The sequence below is a fragment of the Halichoerus grypus genome, chromosome 2 (genome assembly GCF_964656455.1).
Source record: "Halichoerus grypus chromosome 2, mHalGry1.hap1.1, whole genome shotgun sequence".
NCBI lineage: Eukaryota > Metazoa > Chordata > Mammalia > Carnivora > Phocidae > Halichoerus > Halichoerus grypus.
In genome coordinates this window covers 36,114,822-36,138,909 of record NC_135713.1, presented here as the reverse complement: position 1 = coordinate 36,138,909, position 24,088 = coordinate 36,114,822, and the positions used below count along the sequence as shown (strand labels likewise).

The following is a 24,088-nucleotide window of genomic DNA, read 5'->3' as shown; positions in this document are numbered from 1 at the left end:
CTATCAAAATGCCATCAACTTTTTTCAAAGAAATGGAACAAATAATCCTCAAATTTGTAAGGAACCAGAAAAGACCCCGAATAGCCAGAGGAATGTTGAAAAAGAAAAGCAAAGCTGGCGGCATCACAATTCCGGACTTCAAGCTCTATTACAAACAGCTTCTAACTTTAGAAACCAAAGCCAGGAAAACACTTTTCTCTGCTTTATCTTTTCACATCCCTCCCCAGAGGCAACAAGCACACAGTGGTCTAAAAAGTCCTCAAAAGGGTTGGGTGGGAAAACGAGAGAAAAAAGTAAAATGAAATAATGGTGATAGAGATAGAGAAGTAGATAGATGGAGATATATGTTGAATAAATTAATGGCCATGTCATCACCGCATAATTACTATTTTTCTGTACTCATTGTTAAAAGACAGCATTTAGCTTTTTTCTTCTAGAAAGGTCTTCCATCCACTAGTCTGCTATTTCCTCAGCTGGCAAGGACCAAGGGACTGCCAGAATTAACTATTTTGGAAAACATGCAGCCAACAAATTCCATCAAGCTTCACACCCTTGCCTTTCACGGCAGACTTAACTGATCAAAGCCTCCACCCTCCTGTGTACGATCCTTTCTTCCTGACTCACCGGTTTTCTTCCCACATCCTTCCTCCCACAGCAGCTCTCCTTTCTCCGATGTGTTTTCTCAGTGGCCCCTCTACCCCGTCTATGATGAAGAAATCCTGCTTATTTTTTTTCCCCCTCAAAGTCCCTTCTTCTTCCTTGTCTTCACTCAAATACAGCTTTCCTGGAAAGATACCATGAGGCTTCTGTAGCACCTCGAATTTCCCCACATTCCAGGCCCAAATCCTTTTCCTTTCCCTGCCCCTTTCAGATCCACAATGAACCATGTTCATCTAGAAAATCCAGTTTTTTTCGACTCATTCTGTTTTTTCATATAATGTAACTTTTCCTTTTTGTAAGAAGGTATTGCAGTGTGCCAAACACTGAGGAAAAAGAGCATCTTATGATGTCCTACTCATTACATGACCAGGAATTCTTAGCAGACAGATTTTAACAAAAATGTAAGATTTATCTGCACTCAAGCTTTTCTCATGTTCCTCACACCACACACTTCTCTATCTCAGCACTAATATTTAAAAAGTAATTATTTTTTTCCCCTGAATATTATTTGTTTTTTACGGGCTACCTCATATGCCACCTGAAAGCATGATCAAAATAATTATATTGATGAATACTTTTTTTTTGGCTTGTTTGTTTGCTGAAGGAGGGGTTAACAGTCATTGTGTCTAAGTGTCCAGAAACTGCCAAAGAAAATATTCTCTTAGTTTGAATATATCTAGTGCTCTCCACCTGAGAATAAAATATTTTATAAAGAAATGTACCAACCAGGGGGCGCCTGGGTGGCTCAGTTGGTTAAGCGACTGCCTTCGGCTCAGGTCATGATCCTGGAGTCCCGGGATCGAGTCCTGCATCGGCTCCCTGCTTAGCAGGGAGTCTGCTTCTCCCTCTGACCCTCCCCCCTCATGCTCTTTCTATCTCATTCTCTCTCAAATAAATAAATAAAATCTTTAAAAAAAAAAAACAAAAAGAAACGTACCAACCAGATAACTGCCACGCAGTCAATACAGTTAAACCAGGTTAACTTAGCACGACTCTACATGGGTGGTGAGAATACAATGATTTTTGAATGAGATGGTCTCTGCAATTAAGTAAATAAAATACGCATACACATAAGCAGGGAATAGAGACCAAGAATAGAACGTTTTACTTCTTCCTCTTCCGCTTGGGGGGAGTGAAGTTGCAGAAATTTCCTTGGAGAGTAAGCAGAATCTCTTCATACATCAAATGCAAAGCTCCATGTGTTCAATGAGGACACATGACCTAAGCTTTGAAGAGCTTTTAACTAATTTCCAATAAGCTTATCAGGTGTCCATTTAGCACATCTCAACAATCAAATTACAGTGACATCTGTGAGTTAACATCTCTCCATATACATCTGGTAATATCTCTAATCTTCGTCCATCCAACGATGGTTTACTTGGTTGTAAAACTCTAGGTTGATAGTTATTTTCCCTCAGAACTTGGAAGATATTATTCCTCTATTGCCTGTTCTTATTAACTAAACCATATCTGTTAGCATCCCAATTCTTTTTGAGAACATTTAGAGCTTCATCTTCTAGACCTCAGTAATTCTTTGGTATTTTATTTGGTTCTTTTACTGCCAAAACTACTAACTCTTCTCTGGAAGGTTAAACCTTCTTTCTTAAAAAAGTTAAATTATTTTTTCTCAGTGTATTTCATAGGGTTTTTGTACTATATTTGGTTCTTTTTTGTCTGAGTAGTCTTTATCCTTTTGAGATGATTAGTCCCGATAGACCTCTTCCTTCAAAATTTGTCTCAATTCTTTTTTTTTTTAACGATAGTCTTTTTTTTGTTAAGATTTTATTTGTTTATTTGAGAGAGAGAATGAAATAGAGAGAGCATGAGAGGGGGGAGGGTCAGAGGGAGAAGCAGACTCCCCGCTGAGCAGGGATCCTGATGCGGGACTTGATCCCAGGACTCCAGGATCATGACCTGAGCCGAAGGCAGTCGCTTAACCAGCTGAGCCACCCAGGCGCCCAAAATTTGTCTCAATTCTTTGGCTCTTTGTTTTTTGGCTCATAATCAAAGATCAATTTCTGATTTGTTTTGTCTTCGGGAAGCTCAATGGAAGTTTTACCGCTGAATAGGATGTTAGTTAAAAATATAAGCCTCCTGAAACCTTAACATAGAGGCTCTAACCCGAAGACACTTATAGTAGTTAATATGACCATTCATTTCTTAAAACCAGCTCTTTTTCTTTTGAATTGCATTACCTTTAATTCTGTAAATTGAATGTTATATTGCACCAAGCAAACTGCTGTGAATAATTATAATACTCACTGCTGAGTGATGTGATTTCTTCCTCAAAGCTAGGTGGTTTAGGAAAATTGCATGATTAGGTCCCTAGGTATCTTGGCTTCTTCAGGGAGTCATGTTGGCCCTCCAGGGAGCTAATGTGTCTTTAATTATTTACAGGTTCACATAAGACCCCTTATAGATATAAGCACATTAGCTCAGCGGTTAAATAGCAGTGACATGAGACATGTCAGATACAGAAGAAAGAAGGAGTAGAAGCGAATGCAAACACAGGTGCTACCATCTCTCGGAAGCATCCCGTTGCTCTCTCTATCAGTATTTGGTTGACAATTGGAGACCATTGTGCATGTGTGGAATTACCCATGTTAGGTACCTTCTGAAATATAGGGGTCTTTCAAATTTCTATACAGGATCCTGAGAAACAAATTACATCTAGAATATACCCTGATATCTTGTAGTTGACCAAATTTAAGGGAAATCGTCTGCTTGTCTTAAAGTAGTGTTTAGAATTATGGAAGATGACCATGTGAAGACACAGACGCACAAAGGGAGAAGGAGGCCATGTGATGCAGGAACAGAGATGAGACGAGTGTATCCTTAAGTTAAGGAACTTAAAGAATTGCCAGCAAACACCAGAAGCTAGAAGAAACGAGGATTCTCCCCACAGGTATCAGAGGGAGCATGGCCCTGCCGACACCTTGATTTCAGACTCTTATCCTCCAGAACTATGAGAAAATAAATTTCTATTGCTTTAAGCCGTACATAAATAAATACATAAAATTATAAAAAAATGAATAAACTTATAAAAATATTAATACATCTATAATGTAAAATATTTAGATGCATATACTACAAGTGTAAATAAAGTAAAAGTGTTTCTTTTCAACTCCTGTACCCATTGTTTCTCTTCACTCTTTAGGGAAAACAGTTTAATGTGAAGTCCTCTAAACTATATGTAGAATGTATATGTGTGTGTATGTGTGTGCGTTGGGTGCATATGTTAAATATATATATCTTACATATAATACACAATATACGTATGTATAGACAAATGGAATATGCTAAAGATAGGGGTCTGAAAATTATTTAATGTAAATTTGGACTGAGACATAAAGGCACATGTGAGATTGAAAATGATCCAGTTGGAAGCAACCTCATTTTGTCAGATCAACAAAAACTGGGCTCCTCTCGGCTCTGCTCCTCCGATTTCTGTTAAAGCAGTATCTTAATGGCAAAGTTTACTGAAATGGAAATACGTGTGGTGGACATTGTTGGGAATATATGCAATGGCCTCCTGTGCATTCAACATCCCCCCCACTACACACACACACACACACACACACACTCCTTGCCAAAAAATTAATTGCTCAGCCATGGCAATGTTTGAGCGGGATGACACCCACGTTGAATTCTTGGTCATGACTATTGGGGCAGGAAGGGGCCTGTGTCTTTAGCTAATCAAATCAGAAAGGAGCACAGTTTTTTTCATTCAGTGGTTAGGGGGGAAATAGCTTCTCTTCAAACATAGCAGATGAAGTGTGAGGTAGTTGTCTGGTGATGACATGGAATTTCAATCGATAAAACAGAGACCTAATAAGATAGAGTGGAGATACAGAGAGGACAAGAAGCATTTATTTTGTGTCATCACTAAAACTCTGCATTAAACTATCCCTGAGTCTTACTTATTATCCAAATTCTCTTTATTATATGAGCCAGTTTGAATTATGCTTTTGTTACTTGTGACCAAAATTATCAGAATACATTAGCACTAAAATGTTAGATCATAATCGATCTATGCTAAACGCAGAGAACTTGCTTGCTAACTTAGGAAATAAAATAGTCCATGTTCAAATACATTTGGAAAATACTGAGGATTATATTTCACACTTTCAAAGATTGCAACGTAGTAAACATTTTAACAAACAAAAAAAGTCTAGAGTCAAAATTCTAGAATAAGATTCTAGAATAAAAATCCATGATTAGAATGTTAATGCATCATTTGTATTTTACCTAAAGTATTTTCTACTTACTTAAAAACCTAAGTTCGACCCAGTTACATTTTTAAGACCAACCAGGCTTACGATAGCTTTGGTTTTTTCTCAGTTCAACTTGTTGACTTTTGCTCATTCTACCTTCTGTGACATAGATTGTATTTTAACTTAAAAAGACAAGTGTTTGCAGAGCATCTGTTACATTTGTGTAACTTGGACTTTTAAAAACATAAACCACAGTAGCCTAACATTTCTGAATTCAACAGTAGTTACGTTTATCAGAAATATCAGGGAGTTTGTGGTACAACGGAAAGGCTGGACAACCAGACTCAAAGTTAAACAGCCATGAAACATGCTCCAAACGATGCTATAGAACTTGTCCAGAGTTCTACTGGCACCGTCTTTAAGGACTAATGTTGCCGTTTGCAGATGGCACAATTGTACCTGTTGCTCAATCCCAGGCCACCTGTTAACCCCCCCTTACCGCTCCCACTGTGTGCCATATAACAGATGCTGTAGCAGCTGCTGCATGGCCTCCACTAGAAACAGAGAGTGCTTAACGAAAGCTGGTTCTTTTTTATGAATTCCTGAGTCAAAACTCAGCACAGGCAAACAGATTGGCAGAACTTAAATCATACGCTGGGACCCTAGCTGCAAAGGAGGCTGAGAAAGCAAGCATTTGGCATTTTAGCTTCTCAGGCAAGAGGTGGTCTTTTGCTCCCATCAAGGCTGATAGGCTAAGGAGTTTCTCCAACAGCAACAGACTTCAAATAATAATCAATATCTTTCAACCCAATAATCAATGCTTTCAACCTAAGCGTCCATTGCTAGATGAATGGATAAAGAAGATGTGGTATAGTCAAAGGAATATTACTCAGCCATTAAAAAAAATGAGATCTTGTCATTTGTGACAGACAATATTGATGGACCTACGGGGTATTATGCTAAGTGAAGTCAGACAAAGACAAATACTATATAATTTCACTTATATGTGGATTCTAAAAAACAACAATAAAAGTGGACGAACACAAAAACCAGACTCTTAAATACAAAGAACAAACTGGTGGTTGCCAGAGAAGTGGGTGTCGGGGGATGGATGAAATAGATAAAGGGGATTAAGAGGTACAAAATTCCAGTTATAAAATAAATAAGTCACAGAGATGAGAAGTACAGCACAGGGAATATTGTCAATAATATTTTAATAACATTGTATGGTGACAGATGGTGAGCATACCTAACATGGTAAACATTGAATAATGTGTAGAATTGTTGAATTAAAATGTCGTACACCTAAAACTAATATAACATTGTATGTCAGTTATACTTCAGTAATGATAATAATAATAAAATCCATGTTTGATTTGTTCATTATCAGCATAAACTTTTCTCTTTCTTAAACACAAAAGACTCATGCGCCCTTGTAAGAGATGGAACTATTTTTCCAATGGCTGAACACTTACCTACACTCTCTTCCACAAAGGAACAAACCAAAATCTCATCAGTCACAGCAACTACTCCAAGTCCAAAAATTCTGGGTGTTGTCCATTCCTCTTCTAAGTTCATCACTGTACTATCTTGATAATTTGTCATGTATGGTTTTAAAATTAAGCTAACCACACCCAATATATCCTATACAAAAAATAGGGAGAAACAAAGAGGAAAGAAGAAGGAAAATTTAAGACATATAAAAATACAAAATAATACACATAAAAATAAAAAATACAAAATATATAATACAAAAATAATATATAATACAAAGATATATAATACAAAAATATAAAAATACAAAAAAATACACATAAAATATAAATATACCAGACAATGCAAGAAAAAAAAAGTGGGTGGAGGTTAAGGACTTTATTTCTGTGAATGATCAGCCGGTCATTATTGCCAGCTCTGGTACCTTCTGGAACATCTCTGCTAGTCAGGGCTTTCCATTGTAGGGTGACCGAATCTTCATTCTTGACAGAAATGTCCTTCATAATCAACTTATATGAGCTTGCTGTGGTCATTTATTTTATTTTAACAAAATTAATAGCCTTTATTCTTTAGAGCAGTTTTAGGTTTACAGAAAAGTTGAGAAGAAAGTATAGAGTTTCTATGTATGCCATTCCTATTCATATCCCCCCCAGCCCCACTTTCTGTTATTTTTAGTATCTTGTGCTGGTATGGTCCATTTGTTAAAATTGGTGAACTAATATTGATACATTATTATTAGCTAAAGTTGCTCCTTTACATTGTTTCACTCTTGGTGTTGTATATATCTGTGAGTTTCGCCAAATGTATAATGTCACATATCTACCATTACAGCATCATTCAAGAATAGTTTTAGTGCCCTAAAATCTACTCTATTCCACTTACTTATCCCTCTTCCCTCAATTCCTGGCAACCACTAATACTTTTACCGTCTCTATAGTTTCCAGAACGTCATATAGTCGGAATATTACAATATATAGGCTTTTCAGCCTGGCTTCTTTCATTTAGTAAAATGCATCTGTTTCCTCCATGACTTTTTTGTGGCTTGATATCTTTTTATAAAAATCACTGAATAATATTCCATTGTGTGGATGTACCACTGTTTATCTATCCACTCACTTGTTAAAGGATATCTTGGTTGCTTCCAAGTTTTGGCCATTATTCTTCATTAATTTTTACCACAAGACTTGGCAGAATTAGGAGCCATCCAAGGGGATCCCCTGTGTTCTTTTTTATTTTTCTGAGAAATTGCGATTTTAATTCCCCTCCAGAGCCAAATTTTATTCCCCAGCCAACAATGTAACCATCTCTTAAATTTTTGATTGTTTGTCCAGAAGCATGAAGAGCCCTAAAAGCCAACATAGCAGTCTTTCATCCTCAAATTCAAAGGAATATTGTTGTGGGAATATCTTCCCTTGGGTACTAATTCAGTAAATCCTAGAATCTTAGGAATAAGAGCTAAAATTTGAAAAGGATCAGTAATTGTAATGGTGAAAGGTGTGACTCCGACATCTATAACACAGCTCAAAGATTCTTGTATTTGCTCTATGGGAGACCCGCACAAGCTCCTACTTGATTACTAGTTCAGAACACACACCACATCCTCTAACATCAGCTCACCCTCCCAAGCCATTATTTCTCACCATTCCGTGATAAGAGTTATTTTTGGGTTATGGGGCAGATGGTAAGACAGGCAAGGTCAATGCATATATATTATTTTGTTATAAAGAGAGCTCCTTGCATACAAGCAGTATAGAATCGGATACTATGGCACCATATAAAGCGTTCTATATGTCCCTGGAGAATGGTTATCAGAGAAGCATAGTGTGCAGATAAAGACAATGTAATCTCAGAATAGGTATCTATTCCAGTTATGAAACTCCTTGTTGCCCCGGTGACAGAGGAATTAGAATATTATCAACGAGCCTGCCAAAAGGTAAGTAGTTTGTTCACCTGAGATATATTATTGAGTGCTTAGCCTTGGTCTCTGTTGCTTGCATGTTGGACAGCTAATAATCTTGGCAGATAAATTGGCTTCAGGGAGGAACAAGGTATGTAGTTGAGCCTATGCATGTTCTCTCCTGCCACCACTAAGGTTGTTTTGTTCGTTAGCCTTCTGAACAAGCAATGTAGTGCCTGGTGAAAGAGGTTGTTGCATACCTACATATCTGATTGATAATCTTCTTGACAGTAGTTTGGTAAGCATTCATGTTAACCATAAATGTTTTCATACTCTAGCTCATTCTCAGTGGTTCACCCACATATTTCTTCCCCAAAACTCATTATTACCATTCCTCCAATCTTTTTTTTTTTTAAGATTTTATTTATTTATTTGTCAGAGAGAGAGAGCGTGTGTGCACAAGGAGGGGGAGTGGCAGACAGGGGGAAAAGCAGGCTCCCCACTGAGCAAAGAGCCCGATGCAGGACTCAATCCCAGGACTCTGGGATCATGACCTGAGCCGAAGGCACACACTTAACCAACAGAGCCACCCAGGTGTCCCACCAATCCTCCAATCTTGTTCCTTCCAAGTCCCTAGTCATTTAACTAAATTATTAGCTACCACGCATAACTCAATAATGCCTCATCTTGCTGGAATAGTGGACAACCAAATACATAGCTTGAAATATCTCTTAAGATTACACTCAAGTGGGCTATGATGCCTAAGCAATCTACTTTTGGCTGGCACTGATATATTGTGCAGTGACTTCTATAAAACAGGCTCAATTTTTCCCTCATTAATCAGCTGGCCATAGGGAATTTCCCATGAAGACATAGACGAGGCTCAAGGAGGGGCCGCAGCGCAGAGAGGAACCTCATGCAGCTTTCTGTGTCTTCAGGATCTGCTTTGGCTCAAGTCCATATATATTATTCCCGCCTGCTGATGGGGTATGCTAGTTAATTGGGTAGTACTAATTTCATGACTAACAGTTCATCTTGTCATGTTTTGTTCCATTGATAGGACTTCAGTCTCCACAGTGGCCCAGGATCAAGTCAAGAGCTGTCTCAAAAAAAAAAAAATGTTATTTTGCCAAAAAAAGAAGCATTTTGCTATAAACTCTTGTGAACTTAAATAAATAAAATCTTTTTTAAAAAAAAGTATGTTAGAAGATTAGACTATGCAAGCAAAGGCAACCATGGGGTATTAAGTCAATGGGATTGTCAATAAAAATATCATAATAGAAATTAACATAATGCAATCATAATGCAAAAAAGATAGGCTACTCAGTATGAAGCTAACATAAAAAGAAAGAACTGTTGAAAAATAACGACAAATCCATACATTACCACACATAACTAACTTTGTTAGATTGTGCCAGTTAGGTCGTGCCTGGTTGAAACCTGTAGAAAACGTTAATAACATAGCAACATTTGATTTTGACTTAACAAGAAGTCTTTTTTTTTTTAAGATTTTTTTTTTTATTTATTTGCGAGAGAGAGAATGAGAGACAGAGAACATGAGAGGGAGGAGGGTCAGAGGGAGAAGCAGACTCCCTGCTGAGCAGGGAGCCCGATGTGGGACTCGATCCCGGGACTCCAGGATCATGACCTGAGCCGAAGGCAGTCGCTTAACCAACTGAGCCACCCAGGCGCCCACTTAACAAGAAGTCTTAAGGCAGCGGTCCCCAGGGTTGGTTTTGTGGCTCAGTAGGATCTTAACAAACTAGTTTCTTTCCATCCTTTAACTCTGCCTTCTTCAAAGTATTGAATTTCATCATCAGGTTTGTTACCTCATAGTTGTAAATAGTGGCTACAGCTCTAGATAGCCCATATTTATTTGAAAGTTTCCAAAGTAGGAAAATAGAGAAAGGGGAAAAAAAGACCTTCTTCTTTTTTTCATTAGGGGTGAAATCTGTCCAAGAATCCTCAAAATATTTCCTCTCAAATACCAGAGATCAGAAATAGATCACAGACCTGCCTCTAAGACAATCACAAGCAAAGGAGAAATGATATTACATACTGACTCAAAATCCTTCATGATTTATCATTTGAGACCAGGATCTGTTATCAAAGACAAAAGAGAAATGGCTGTTGGATATGCAGCAAGAGATTTTGACTTAATTACATTTTTTGTGGATACAGCTTTCTTTATAACCATCTGAGAATGGAGAGGGTCAACTCTGTCTTCTAGCTCTGTAATCTGTTTAATGATTTTGATGTTACAATATGAAATAATTTCACTAGTGTCTTTTTAAAAAACTGGACTGATTGAAGATAAATTCATCTTTAATATAGGTACCATGAGCTAGTCTATTACTTGCCCCCAAATCTTGCAGAGATGGGGGCAGGAAGAAAGCATGAACCAGTCAGGAAATTGAGTATACAAGAAAAAGCTAAAAGGTCATGACAAATACCTTTACTCACTTCTGATCTTATAACAATAACCACACACACAAACCAGAACACCACATGAAGGGGAAATAGTAGGAGATTATAGAACACTGTGAGAAATACATTTTCATTGTTATTTCCGAGTCAAAATTCTAAAATTATGTGAGTGACCTTGTATTAGCCAAGGTTCTCTAGAGAAATAGAACCAATCAGATACATAAGATACACATATATCAGGATGCCTGGGTGGCTCAGTCGGTTAAGCGTCTGCGTTCAGCTTAGGTCATGATCCCAGGGTCCTGGGATCTAGTCCTGCGTCAGGCTCCCTGCTCAGCAGGAAGTCTGCTTCTCCCTCTGCCTGCCACTCCCCCTGCTTGTGCTCTCTCTGTCTCTGACAAATAAATAAATAAAATCTTAAAAAAAAAAAAGATACACATATATCTTGGCTCGCAAGATTATGAAAGCTGGCAAGTCCCAAAATCTATAGGGTGAGTCCATAAACCGGAGCCCAGGAGACTCAATGGTATAGTTTCAGTTAGAAGGCCGGCAGGCTCAAGAACGAAGAGCTGATATTTCAGTTCAAGTTTGAAGGCAGAAAAAAACTAAACCTCTCTTACTTGGAGGAGGGTCAGTTTTTTTGTTCCATTCAGGCCTTTAACCGATTAGATGAGGCTTACTCACATTAGGGAAGACAATTTGCTTTACTTGGTCTACTGATTTAAACAAACAATGAATCATGGAACACTATATCAAAAACTAATGATGTAATGTATGGTGATTAATATAACATAATAAAAAAAAACCTTAACAGTTCAACCTAAAAAAAATAAATAAATAAAATAAATAAATAAACCTAATCTCATCTAAAAATACCCTCATAGAAACACTCAGAGCAATGTCTGACCAAATATTTGGGCACCATGTAGTCCCATCAAGTTGACACATAAAATTAACTATCACAGGGCGCCTGGGTGGCTCAGTTGGTTAAGCGACTGCCTTCGGCTCGGGTCATGATCCTGGAGTCCCTGGATCAAGTCCCGCATCGGGCTCCCTGCTCGGCAGGGAGTCTGCTTCTCCCTCTGACCCTCCCGACCCTCCCCCCTCTCATGTGCTCTCTCGCTCAGTCTCTCTCTCTCAAATAAATAAATAAAATCTTTAAAAAAAAAAAATTAACTATCACAGACCTGGTACACCTTCAAAAAATATTGATTCCTACAAACTTTGGAACAATCAGTGTAATTGCACTGAACATACACACATTCTTAAATTTGTTTTCTGTGTTGTGGTGTCTGGTTTGTGAAAAGAACAAAGAAACACAGTTCTTTGGCATTCTCCATTCTACTTGTTGGCCTATGTGTTAATGCATGTTTATCGTAAAATAAAAATAAGCTTCAGGGTTAAAGAAATCAAAATGGGTCAGATTAGGAAAAACCAGACCCAAGTATAGGTGTTCATTCAGCAATGTGAAACAGAAAGGTAGAGCCTGGCGAGCCCCAGGATTATAGGGTATATCCAAACACAAGCCGAAGTTGTTCAAAGCTAAGGGAATCCTAACAATTCAGATACTGTTGCTGTAGGTAGCAGACTAAATTCTACTGGTATGTTGTTCTATTCATATGTTATTTACATCCTCCAATTACCTCATAGGCCTTAGGAGCAGTCACTTTTTAACTATAAATTCTCTATCATACTGTTAATGTGTAGTGATAACTCTAACTCAGCAAGTATTCATTATGTTCCATTTACTCTACCTATTTATCACTGAAGTTGAATACAAAGTTGTCGAAATAAAAATGTGCATTGCTTAAAGTCCTTAGTTAGCTATCAGGCAATTTAGGTTTCCAGATCTATCCATTCTTTCGTTATCATACACCCACACACCATTTATTTACTTATCAATTATTTTATTTCTAATTAAAGAGAAGCCCAAGAACTTGTAAATATAATAGAATACGGATGTTCCTAATTTGTGCAATATTGAAGCAGGAATACTAGTTAGAACTGTCATCTTCTTTCATTTCATTAATTTGGTCTGGAAAAACACATGATTTGTATAACAATTGGCTTCAGGCACTAAGCACATTTCATCCAGGAACATTTAAATGTAATCTAAACCGTCTTAAGCACTTTTTATGGTGCAAGAGGAGAGTCACTTGACTTTGAAAATATAAGATCTCAGGATCACAGAGTTTAAGGAGACTTCCCAGAATCTCAGGTTCTTAAGTTAATAGAAAAAAAAAAAAATAATAATAATAATGCTGATCAGAAGAAAAGAGGCTACCAAGTGGTAATAACGTGGGAGTTTTTACATATTTCTAATCAGATTTTAATGAGGCAAAAAGCAAAGACTTGTAAATAGTATTCGATAAAAACTTCCGGAATAAAATCACAGCGGGTCATTTATATTTGTTTAGAACTGGGAGACCCAACCTTTTGAATGCTAACGGATTCTGTACAATGTTTACAAGAAAGCAACACGGTGGGGTGAAGGAAGTTAGATAGCACCTTTTTGAGCTCTGTTAAGCCTACTGTTTCCTCCCTTCTCTTCAAAGAGAAGAAAGAAGAAGCCTACATCTGATTGTTCAAGCAGTGTTATTCAGCAAATGTAATTGCATCACCGGCACATCTTATATTAAAAATCTTGGTCTCAGGCTCTGCCATCTCTATTTTTAATTGGGACTGAATAACCCGTTTTGCCACTGACAATAATAGCCAGTGTCTACTTCTCATTAAGAAATGTGATCTTTTTGCCCAATTAACTAATTTTGTCACATACAACTTATACGAGGGAGATAGAAGAGTCTTCTCTTTTTCAGAGCAGCGCTTGGATTGCACATACTCAAACCCCCGGGATCCTGACGAATGGTGGATTCTGATTTAATGGCTCTGGGAGGGAGCCTATAATCCTGCCTTCGCCACAAGCCTCCAAGTGAAGTTGATGCTACCCCTTTTTGAGCAGCAAAGTCTAGAGACCTAAAAATTGGAAAAGTGTACACATGGACAAATCTAAGCAAAAAGTAGAGAACTGTGTGTGGGGGGGAATCCTTAATATTAGAAAAAAGAATATGTTTAGCTTGTTCAGAATAAAGCCCAGGAGGGTCCCAGGGATTCCCAACTTTGCTCCACTGGTAAGGAACATGACTGTAAGGTCCTCATAGGACATCAGTTTTGGTGTTCTCAAATTGATACAATCATTTTTTTCCAAGAAGATTAGTGCAATTTATTTTTTTGCTGAATGAGGGCAAGTAAGGGTTGCAGCTGCTATTTGGAGAAATGCATTAGAGGGTAAAATGCTTGAAGAAGTTATATTACTGAAAAAAATTGAATTGAATGAGAATAAGAAAGATCAAACTGAAATAATGAGTCAGTAGGGTATGGACTGTTAAACCCTTGATGAGATTTCAAAGGTATTGACATACTGGTAACTCTAAATAAGAAGAATGGGAGAAAATTTGAATCCTTAAAATGTCGTGGGAGGTTGTGAGTAAGAAATAATAAATCATAGAATCTGGTATCTTACAGAAGAAAAAGGAGAGAGCAACAGACCATAAGCAATAGGAAATGGGAGAAAGGTTTATCTGCAATTATTAAAACTAGGGGAAATTCTATAGAGCTATTTAAAGGAAGATTTATGAAATTTAGATTTACAGAGAAAATTCCTTAAAAAAGATATTACATACGATCAATCATGCATAATTAATATATATTTTAACAGATTTTGCAGGATATAAATATAAGAAGATAATCTAGTATAAAACATATGAATAAGGCATATGTAATTTTGCTTAGGAAACAATTTTGGACTAAGAAAACAGTGATATAGGGTTTGCATTGATAAAAAAACAATAAGAAAAAATGTTTATGTTGTTCCTGAAAATAGACGATAAAGTGTTGAGTAATTTAATAATCAAATAAATACAAATTGAAATAATAAGATGCCTTCTAAAGTCTGTCAGATTTATATGTATAAAAACAGTGATAGTTTTTCTTGGTAGGAGTGCAGTGAAATGGACACTTTCATATGAAGCTTGATCAGAGTATAAACTGGTACCATTATTTCTGGGATGCAATTTGAAAATATGTATTTCAAGCATCAAGACTGTTAGTGTACCATGATTTACTAATTACTCCCTAGGAAATAATCACGAATGCATATATAGAGAGTGATATTTATTGCAATGTTACTTAAAATGAAGAGTTGAGTACAATCTTCACTTCCAAAAAACGAAGGGAAGGGGAGCAGATTAGTTAAATATATGATACCAAAAGATGTAACAAAATGCAGTGCAGATATTTAAAAGCACAGTTCTAAAAAAATATTAATGGCAATAAAAATGATCTGGTATAATGTTTTCCAAAAGCTGGGGATTCTTTTCCTACCAGCAATATGGCAGACTAATTTGCTGGGCCACCATCATGCTATATAACATCTACAAATACCTAGATAAAATATACATGTCATTTTTTAAAGTGTATTGCTGACTCACCAAGGAATTAAGGCATACCCATAGGAAGACCATGAAGAAAATACATAAATCCAGAGTGGTATGAAAGCACCATAACCAGAGATTTCCATAACACAGGGCTGTCCCTGAAACCCTGACTTGCAATTTTTATGACTATCCAAGATATGGGACAGTGGGAGACAGAGCCTGGAGCCTGCTCAGCATAGCAGTCTTATAGAGAAACCCATTTAAAGCCAGAATTCTAAGGGACTATAATTTCAGTGAAAGGATAAAGTAGGAAAAATAACATCCCCTCAGAGGAGCAATTAGGAAATTTTTCTGCCCCAAACCTTGGTACTAGGTTGAGGAGGAAAAAAAATCATAAGTGCATCTTCACATGAATTTGTAGTTTAACTTCTCATGGTCTCTATAACTAAAAAAAAAACTCAACTAAAATTTATTTTATAGTTGTCCCAGTTTGGTGCTCTCTCTAAGAACCTAGCCAAAACAAAAGCAAAGCATCTTTGGAGACATCTATGTATTCCAGGTCTCAGAGAATTACCACAGACAAAATTCCATTAAATGTGGGATTAAACATAAACTATCACAAAACTCATGAGGAGATAGGCATCATGAGCAGAAACATAAAAATAGAACTCTACTGGGGCGCCTAGGGGGCTCAGTCGGTTAAGCATCTGCCTTCAGCTCAGGTCATGATCTCAGGGTCCCGGGATCGAGTCCCACGTTGGTGGGGGGGGGGTGTCCCTGCTCACCAGGGAGTCTGCCTCTCCCTCTTCCTCTGTCTGCCACTCCCTCTGCTTGTGCTCTCTCCCTTTCTGTCAAATAAATAAATAAAATCTTAAAAAAAAAATAGAACTCTACTCATGAAGATTTCAGATATTAGAATTACTATGTAACCATAAAAACTATGTTTAATATGCTTAAAGAAATCAGGAAACTGCCAGTAACATAAGTTAGCAACAGTCTATATATCATGTATTCAGCAGATTCAGGACTGAATTTTAGAGAACTTTTAGAAATAAAAAATATAATGAACACTAAAAACTCAATGGACAGGTTAAGTACTAGATTAGATAGAGCCAAAGATAAAATAAGGAATTGGAAGTTAGATATGAAAAAATTATTCTGACTATAGCACAGGGAGGACAGGAAGATGGATACATAAAGTAGGATTGAGAAATAGAGACACTATCTGATAAGACGTACAAAAGAAAAATAAAAAGAATTAAGAAAGGTTGTAGTCATGGAAATAATATCTGAGGACTTTTCATAGTTCAAATTTATTAATGTTCAAGATGAAATAAAGCACTTGCAAATTTTTCTTACCAGTAAAGATGCTTAATTAGAAGTTAAAAATTCTCCTCACAAAAAAAGAACCATCAGACCCAGACAATTTTACCAAGGAGTTCTACAAATGTTTTCAAGGAATGTATTATTTTTGTCATACAAAAACTATTCTTGAACGGGAAAAGAAGGAACACTTTTTAGTTCATTTTATGAGGTTACTACAATCTTGATACCAACATTATATAAGAAATGTACAATAAAGAAAAATTATTACCAATCTCCTTCATGAACCTAATGGCAAAAATTCTAAATTAGAAATTAGGAAATTATCTTTTATATAGTGATCTATAAAAAAGATAATAAAGTATGAAAACTGGGTTTAGGCAGGATTTTTAATAATAGAAAAAATCTATAAATGTAATTTATCATAGTAACAAGTTAAAGGAGGAAAAGCAAATTATCATCTCAGGAGATGCAGAAAGTGAATTCAATAAAATTAAATAATTAAGCTTAATAAATTTTTTTTTCTAGCAAACTAGAAATAGAAGAGCTTTTAGTGTCCACCTATAAATCAGAAACTTCTTGGTCTTTCAAGCAGAGGTAACTTAATACAGGTAATTGATTACTCAGATTACGAAAGCCAAAGCAAGCATTTTGAGTCAGCTACTTGAGAGCAGGAAGCCAGTCACGCCCCGAGGGGGTAGAAGGATAGTGGGACGAGGTGTTATCAGAGTCAAGAGACTGGATTCTCTGGCAACTGCTAGAGCTAAGATCATCATTGTCTAGGAGAGCAGGCTTCATGGAAGGAGGGGTTCCCTGCTGGGAATTAGACCCTCAGAAAAAGGACAAGTTTTGCTGAAGATACCATAGGAGACAGGGAGATGATAACTTGTCTTTCCCCAGTGCCTCCCACCAGCTAACCTAATGAAAAATTGGAGGTTAAACATACCTGCAAATGTGTTTTCCTGAAATGCAGAATAGACAAGGAGATAGATTGGAAGTAGTCTGAGAACAAACTAGTTTGGGACCTAATAAATGACTGAGAAGAGCAGGGAACAGAGGGGCTAGTCAAATCAGATGTCGAAGGTATTTCAATATCCTAGTTTTAAATGTAAAGGTGGATGTATTACTGTTTTATTACCAACGTGCATATTGTATACATATTTTATAAATATTATATCTATATCCAGTATTTACTTTTCAAAACAGCAGTATACAAATTTGCATATATTGTATAATCTCATTATTGCTCTATACATTTTTACATACAGTATTCAAATACATAAATATGGAAATATACATGAACTTTGGGAGAGAGAGAATACGAATCTGAAGCAAAAAAGTACCCCCAAATTATAGTTATGTTCCAAGAATTGAATTTAAAAAAGAAGCAAATTGCAAAAGAAATAATCAACCATCTTTAGAAATTATTCAAGAAATGTTCTGTGATCATTTGAAATCCAACTGCTACGAAGTTAGGGAAGCCTAACTGAATTATAGTTTAACTGAGAAAGCTTGTATGTTAGTAACTATATTTATTTTACCTCACAAAATGATGTCTTAATGGAAAAGGGTTAATCTGCATGAAGTCTGGCTAGAATTGAGCTTCATGTTTGTCCGACATTGTCTATAGGCAAGTGATAGTCAGTTCACAGGAGTGAATCTCTGATTTCTGTTTTTGACATTAATAGGTACCAATATCCATCAGAGAAAAAAATTGAACGGGAGTGTGTTAAGAATTTAATAGTTACTATTTCTATCAAGGATTTTTATTTTATTCTTTACTATTTTCTCTCTATTTCCAGTGTTTCTTAATAAGTGCATATTATTTTTAAAATGCAGAAACAGCAATGAGTAATGCACTAAAATAATATTAAAAACAACAACAACACTGTGACCTTCACCATTGTCTTAGGCTGCTCAGGCTGCTCTAACAAATCACTACAGACTGTGTGGTTTATCAACAACAGAAATTTATCTCTCACAGTTCTGGAGGCTAGGAAGTCCAAAATCAAGGTGCTGGTAGATGCAGTGTCTGGAGAGAGCCTACTTCCTGGTTCACAGACTGTGTCTTTTTCCTGTGTCCTTACATGGCAGAAAAGGTGAGGAATCTCTGGGGTCTCTTTCATTACGACACTGATTCCATTCGTCAGGGCTTGGTCCTCACGACCTAATCCCCTCCCAGTGCCCTGCCTCCTTATACCATCACCTTGGGGGTTAGTATTTCAACATATAAATTTGGGGCCATATAAACATTCAGACCATAGCAGCCATGATTATGAGCCAGTCATGAAAAGGAGAGACACACAGGAGGAAAGGTGATCAATATTCCCATTTACTCAGGAATTTTTGTTGCTAAAATCAAGACAATCCTGGGCATGCTAGGACTGTAGAAAAGTCATACAAGAATTCACTTTTTAACTGTGAATTTCAGCCTTGGTCTAGAAACCCGATTATTCTGATGAATTGGGTGAGAAGATGCAGTGTTCCTGGAAAGAATTAAAATCTTTCCATAGCCTGTCCTATTAAATATAGATACTCTACATCTCTGTGAGAAAACATCTCATGCTTTTGAAAGCTAATGTCTTAGTTAATTAGCTGAGAGCAAAACCCTCAGAGATTGTGACATAAGAGAGGTTCCCAGGTAGAGAAATGAGGAAAATTGATAAAAGAAGCCATGGAAAATATTTTGTAGCCTCATTATTTTTCCTAGGACTGCCCCTACATAGGGTTCTAGAAATGAACTCTAACAGATATTTTCAAGACAAAGTTCAACAAATAGAAGAGTATGTGTACATATAGTAGTCATGGATTATTTCCTGTGGTCATTATCCCTTGGTTGAGTGTCCCTTGGGGATCTCTTTGGGAAAGAGGGATACTGCATTTAACAAGGCAGGAACTGGATTTTCTTAAGCATCTTGGCCCTATATGGTGGTTCTCAACCTTGGCTGCACTTTAGCATCACTTGGGAAAAATTTAAAGTATTTCAATGCCCAGTTCACATGTCAGATGTTGGGAGTGGTATAAGCATCACTATTATTTAAAGCTCTCAGGCCTAAGAACCATTAATCTTTATAATTCCTGGAATTCTTATGAAGAACATAAATGTTGTGAGTAGATTTGTTTTAGCCATGTCATCATTCAGAGCAGATCAGCCTACAGAAATCTATCAGCTGTGAGGACCTGGATTAAATTTAAGAGAAATATCATAACATTGGGTAATATTTGGCCCTGCTTGAGGGCCAGGATGTATGGGCCCAAGAGAATCACATTTGGAGCTTTAAAAAAATGACCCTGGCCCCACTTTGTCCCAGTTAAATTTGAATCTCTACGCAATTGTGTCTAGAGTATTAGTATAAAGAAATAGTGGTTATGATGTGTAGCATCTGAAAGTCACATTATGCAAAACAGCAGTTTCAGAAGGGGCATTCTCCAGACTTTGAATTTGGAAGAGACAAGGCAAAGCAACAGACACTCGACCCAAAGGTCTCAAAGAGCCATTAGATAACACAGGGCATCAACTCAAATTAATTCAGCTATCTGGGGAAGACTGGCTGAAGTAAAATTTCACTTAAATAAATTCCAGCTAGCCAAATAAAATGAAAATATTGAGTATCCTTTTATAGAAACCACATTGTGTTTTCTGAATGATTTGAGAGAGGCTCGAAGAGGTAGATATGAAATACATCCATTTGCTCAATGGACAAAGGTTTTGTTTTATTTTATTTACATAATGTGAAATGTTTGGCCACCTGGAGTAATGCCTCAAAGTGGATGGAAAGTGGAAAATGTAGTCTGTGAGACTGATTAATAACCATGGGCAGAAAAATAGGCCAAGTGGAAAAACTTATTCATGTAATTGCTTCATTTTGCTGACTGCAAAAGGATTTGTTTTGGGAGTGATTTCAGCTATTTTACTCGGTGGATTGATAGATCACAAAAAGGTCTTAAAAAATGATATTACACAGTTTTGTTTGTTACATGAAATTAGTTTGACCCAGAGGATGTAAGCCACTTTTTGTATCTCCCTTATAAGGTTTGTCTTGAGAAAAGAGTTATTGTACGACATAAACAGTCTTTGTGGAAAGAGGTACGAAGATAGCAGGGGACTTCTCAAAAGTCATGGCCTTAGAATTATCAAATTTAAAGAAGAAAAGCCTCGGTTTTCTTCATTTAGACACAGAAATAAATGAGAGACAACAGAAATGGTCATAATTTTATTTAGCTGATAGCTCCTGCTGACATAAAAATAGAATTCATGCACCTGGTAAGAAAATCCAAGAATTAAATGAAGGTAAAAATAAAATTAAAATTCTCCTCCTATAGTCTTGTACCATCAGAACATCCCCTGAAAGTTCTAGGTGAATAGGTATCCCCTGTGAAACCACATCATTGGCTCACTCATTGACAGTTGTGACTTCTTGAATGTCTTTCTAAAAACGACTTTAAGATATATCCCTAATATAGGATCTGTATCTTAAACAAGTTTGTAGAAAATATGGCTTTATCTTTTAGAATTATACAAAAGGGTGTTCAGAACCTAGGCTTTATATTTTTCCCCAGCTTTATTGAGATATAATTGACAAATAACATTACATAATAATACATACATAATAATTTGACAGGTGTATATATCATGAAAGCTTTAAATAATTGATCTCCAAGATATTACTATCTTTAACAACTGCATTGTATGGATATGTCATACTTTGTTTAAATGATCTGCTACAGATAACGTTAATAATATATCTTGGTTTACGTATTTTTTCAAGATTATCTCTGTGATAAATTCCTCAGTGAAACTGCTGTGGAATATAACAGTTTTTGTTGCTGTGACCAAATAAGCTTCCAAAACAAGGCCCTAGTTTATATTCCTACTAACATCATGTGAGAATGTCTAATACACACTTGCTAACACTGAATATTATTGCATTTTTAAAAATTTCACTAATCTGATTGGACGGACATTGACCATCTCTTATTTCTCTTGGCCATTTGTGTGTTTCTTTTTCTACCTATTCATCTCCCTGTATATTATTGTATTGGATTTTTTTTCCTTTTGTGTGTCAGAGATTAGCAAAAATTAAAATGATTGGCTGCCGCCTCCATAAACATTTGTTTAGGACTCGTTCGCCCCTCTGAGGTCCCGGCGCTCCCGCCATGGAGGCCCCGCCCGAGCCCGGGGCCCCACGCCTCGGCCTCAGCCTTGGCCGTGGTGCCGCTGCGCGCCCCGGAGGTGGCGCGGCTCCGCGAGGAGCAGGAAAAGGTGGTCCCTAACTGCCAAGAGAAAATCCAGCATTGGAAGAAGGTAGATATTGACTATAATGCCCTGCAAGAAAGACTCAGTACCTTGCCTGATAAGTTGTCTTTTAATATCATGTTACCATTTGGCCCCTTTGCCTTCATGCCAGGAAAGCTTGTCCATACTAATGAAGTCACTGTTTTACTCGGGGACAGTTGGTTTGCAAAGTGCTCAGCAAAGCAGGCTGTGGGCTTAGCTGAGCATCGGAAAGAACATGTAAGAAAAACAATAGGTGATTTAAAAAAAGTGATGAAAATTTTTGAATCCATAGTTGAATTCACAGATTTGCAGAAAATGAGTGATGCTGCAGGCGATATTGTTGACATAAGAGAAGAAATTAAAAGTGACTTTGAATTTAAAGCAAAACACCGAATTGCTCATAAACCTCACTCCAAACCAAAACGTCAGATATTTTTGAAGCAGATTTTGCAAATGATGTAAAATCCAAGGATTTGCTTGCTGATAAGGAACTGTGGGCTCCACTTGAAGAACTAGAGACAAGAAGAATTGCTGGGTGAACTTGATAGTAAGCCTGATACTATGATTGTAAATGGAGAGGATACAACGGCTTCTGAAGAAAAGGAAGATCAGAATATAAATGTGCATGTGATGCATCAAGTAACAGACTCTGTTACGTCCAGCAGCTGTTGTAAGGATGTTACAGGTTCAGAACTGTTCGGCGGTCAAACGAATGGCAGTCATTCAATGAACGGTTCAAATTCTTACCACAGTAATGAAGATGATGATGATGATGATTGTGGTGGTGGTGGTGGTGGTGGTGGTGGTGGTGATAATGAAAATGAAAATGACCATGATGCTTTAGGGGTTGGAGATCATTCTATACCAACAATATATTTTTCTCATACTGTCGAACTTAAGAGGGTCCGAATAAATACTTGAAAAAATACCGCTTTAAAATTCAGTGAAAAGAAAGAAGAAGCCAAACGTAAACCAAAGAAAAGCTCTGGTGGTGGTCATTCTGCCCAAGAGCTGCCTACTATCAGGACTCCTCCTAACATTTATAGAGTCTTTGTTGATGTTGTGAACGGAGAGTATGTCCCTCGTAAGTCGATCCTGAAGTCTCTCAGCAGAGAGAACAGTGTTTGCAGTGATACCAGTGACGACCGATGGGGAGTCCTGAGGAGTGTCAGCTGCGAGGAGGCCACTTGCAGGGACACTAGTGAGAGTATTTTGGAAGCGGAACAAGAAGAAAACCATCACAAGAAACTTTTGTCCTTATCAGGAACGCCTAAGGCTTTTTCTGGAACCGTAGTAGAAAAAGAATTTCTATTGCCCTCCTTAACACCACACCCAACCCTGGTTCATCCTGTGCTACCGACCATTCCAGAACGAAAAGAAGTTCTGTCAGAGGTATCAGAAGAAACTACAAAGAGGGTTTCAAAGTTCAAAGCTGCCAGATTGCAGCAGAAAAGCTAGGGCCTGCCTAGGCAATGGGAGTTTACATCCTGGAACCTAGTTTTGCATTTCTTTAGAATCTATATCGCAAAATATGTTACGCATAGTTTGAAACAAGGCATCCAGAATTCATTTGGCAGCAAGATCTCTTACTGTTATCAGTGGCATTAAAAATCAAAGTAAATGTTTGAATACTTTAATATTCAGCTTGTTTTGTTAATTCTCTGAATACTGTCAATACTGTTGTCTAAGTTTTCTTATGATGCACTGGCAGTATTTGGAATTATTTTTCAAAGAATACTGTTCATATGCATTGTTTCTGTGTTTTGAACTAAATACAGGCAGTTTTGTACCAGCTGTGAAGTTGTGCATGCCATATGGACCATTTTAAGGAAACTTAAAAAATGTCAAATAGATTCAACAATTATATTACTTGCTTTAGCATTTTAAAGGCACTTTAAAAAAATCTACTTCTTGTAGGTTTTGCAGCTAGGTGGCTATTTAAAAAAACTCTCTCCTTTGACGGTCATTTTAATCATCTCTGAGGCAGAAAGCTACATGTACCCTCTGGGAAAGTTTCTTTGATTAGAAGAATGGTATTTTGTAAAACATTTTTTTTTCAAGCAAAAATTTTATGAAATTTGGTCTCTAAAAAAATAAAAATAAAAAAAAATAAAATGATTGGCTGTATTGAAAATAGAGAAAAAGAAACTCAAATACAATTCTGTACAGTATTTTGAAGGACAATTAGTCCCAATATCTTGAAATTTAAATTGTTATACATCTTTGATCTAGCAATTCTCTTTCTAGTAATTTTCCTACACAAATAACACAGAAAAAATATTTTTGCAGAAGATTATTTTATAATGTTTATAATTATAATAGGAAAATTATGAGCAACTTAAATTCCCATCCAGAGGCC

General features: G+C 36.8%; 1 pseudogene; it reads left to right on the top strand.

Moving 5' to 3' along the window:
- The first annotated feature begins 8,238 nt into the window (after positions 1 to 8,238).
- On the top strand, positions 8,239 to 23,783 carry LOC118547965 (unconventional prefoldin RPB5 interactor pseudogene; annotated as a pseudogene).
- The last annotated feature ends 305 nt before the right edge of the window (positions 23,784 to 24,088 follow it).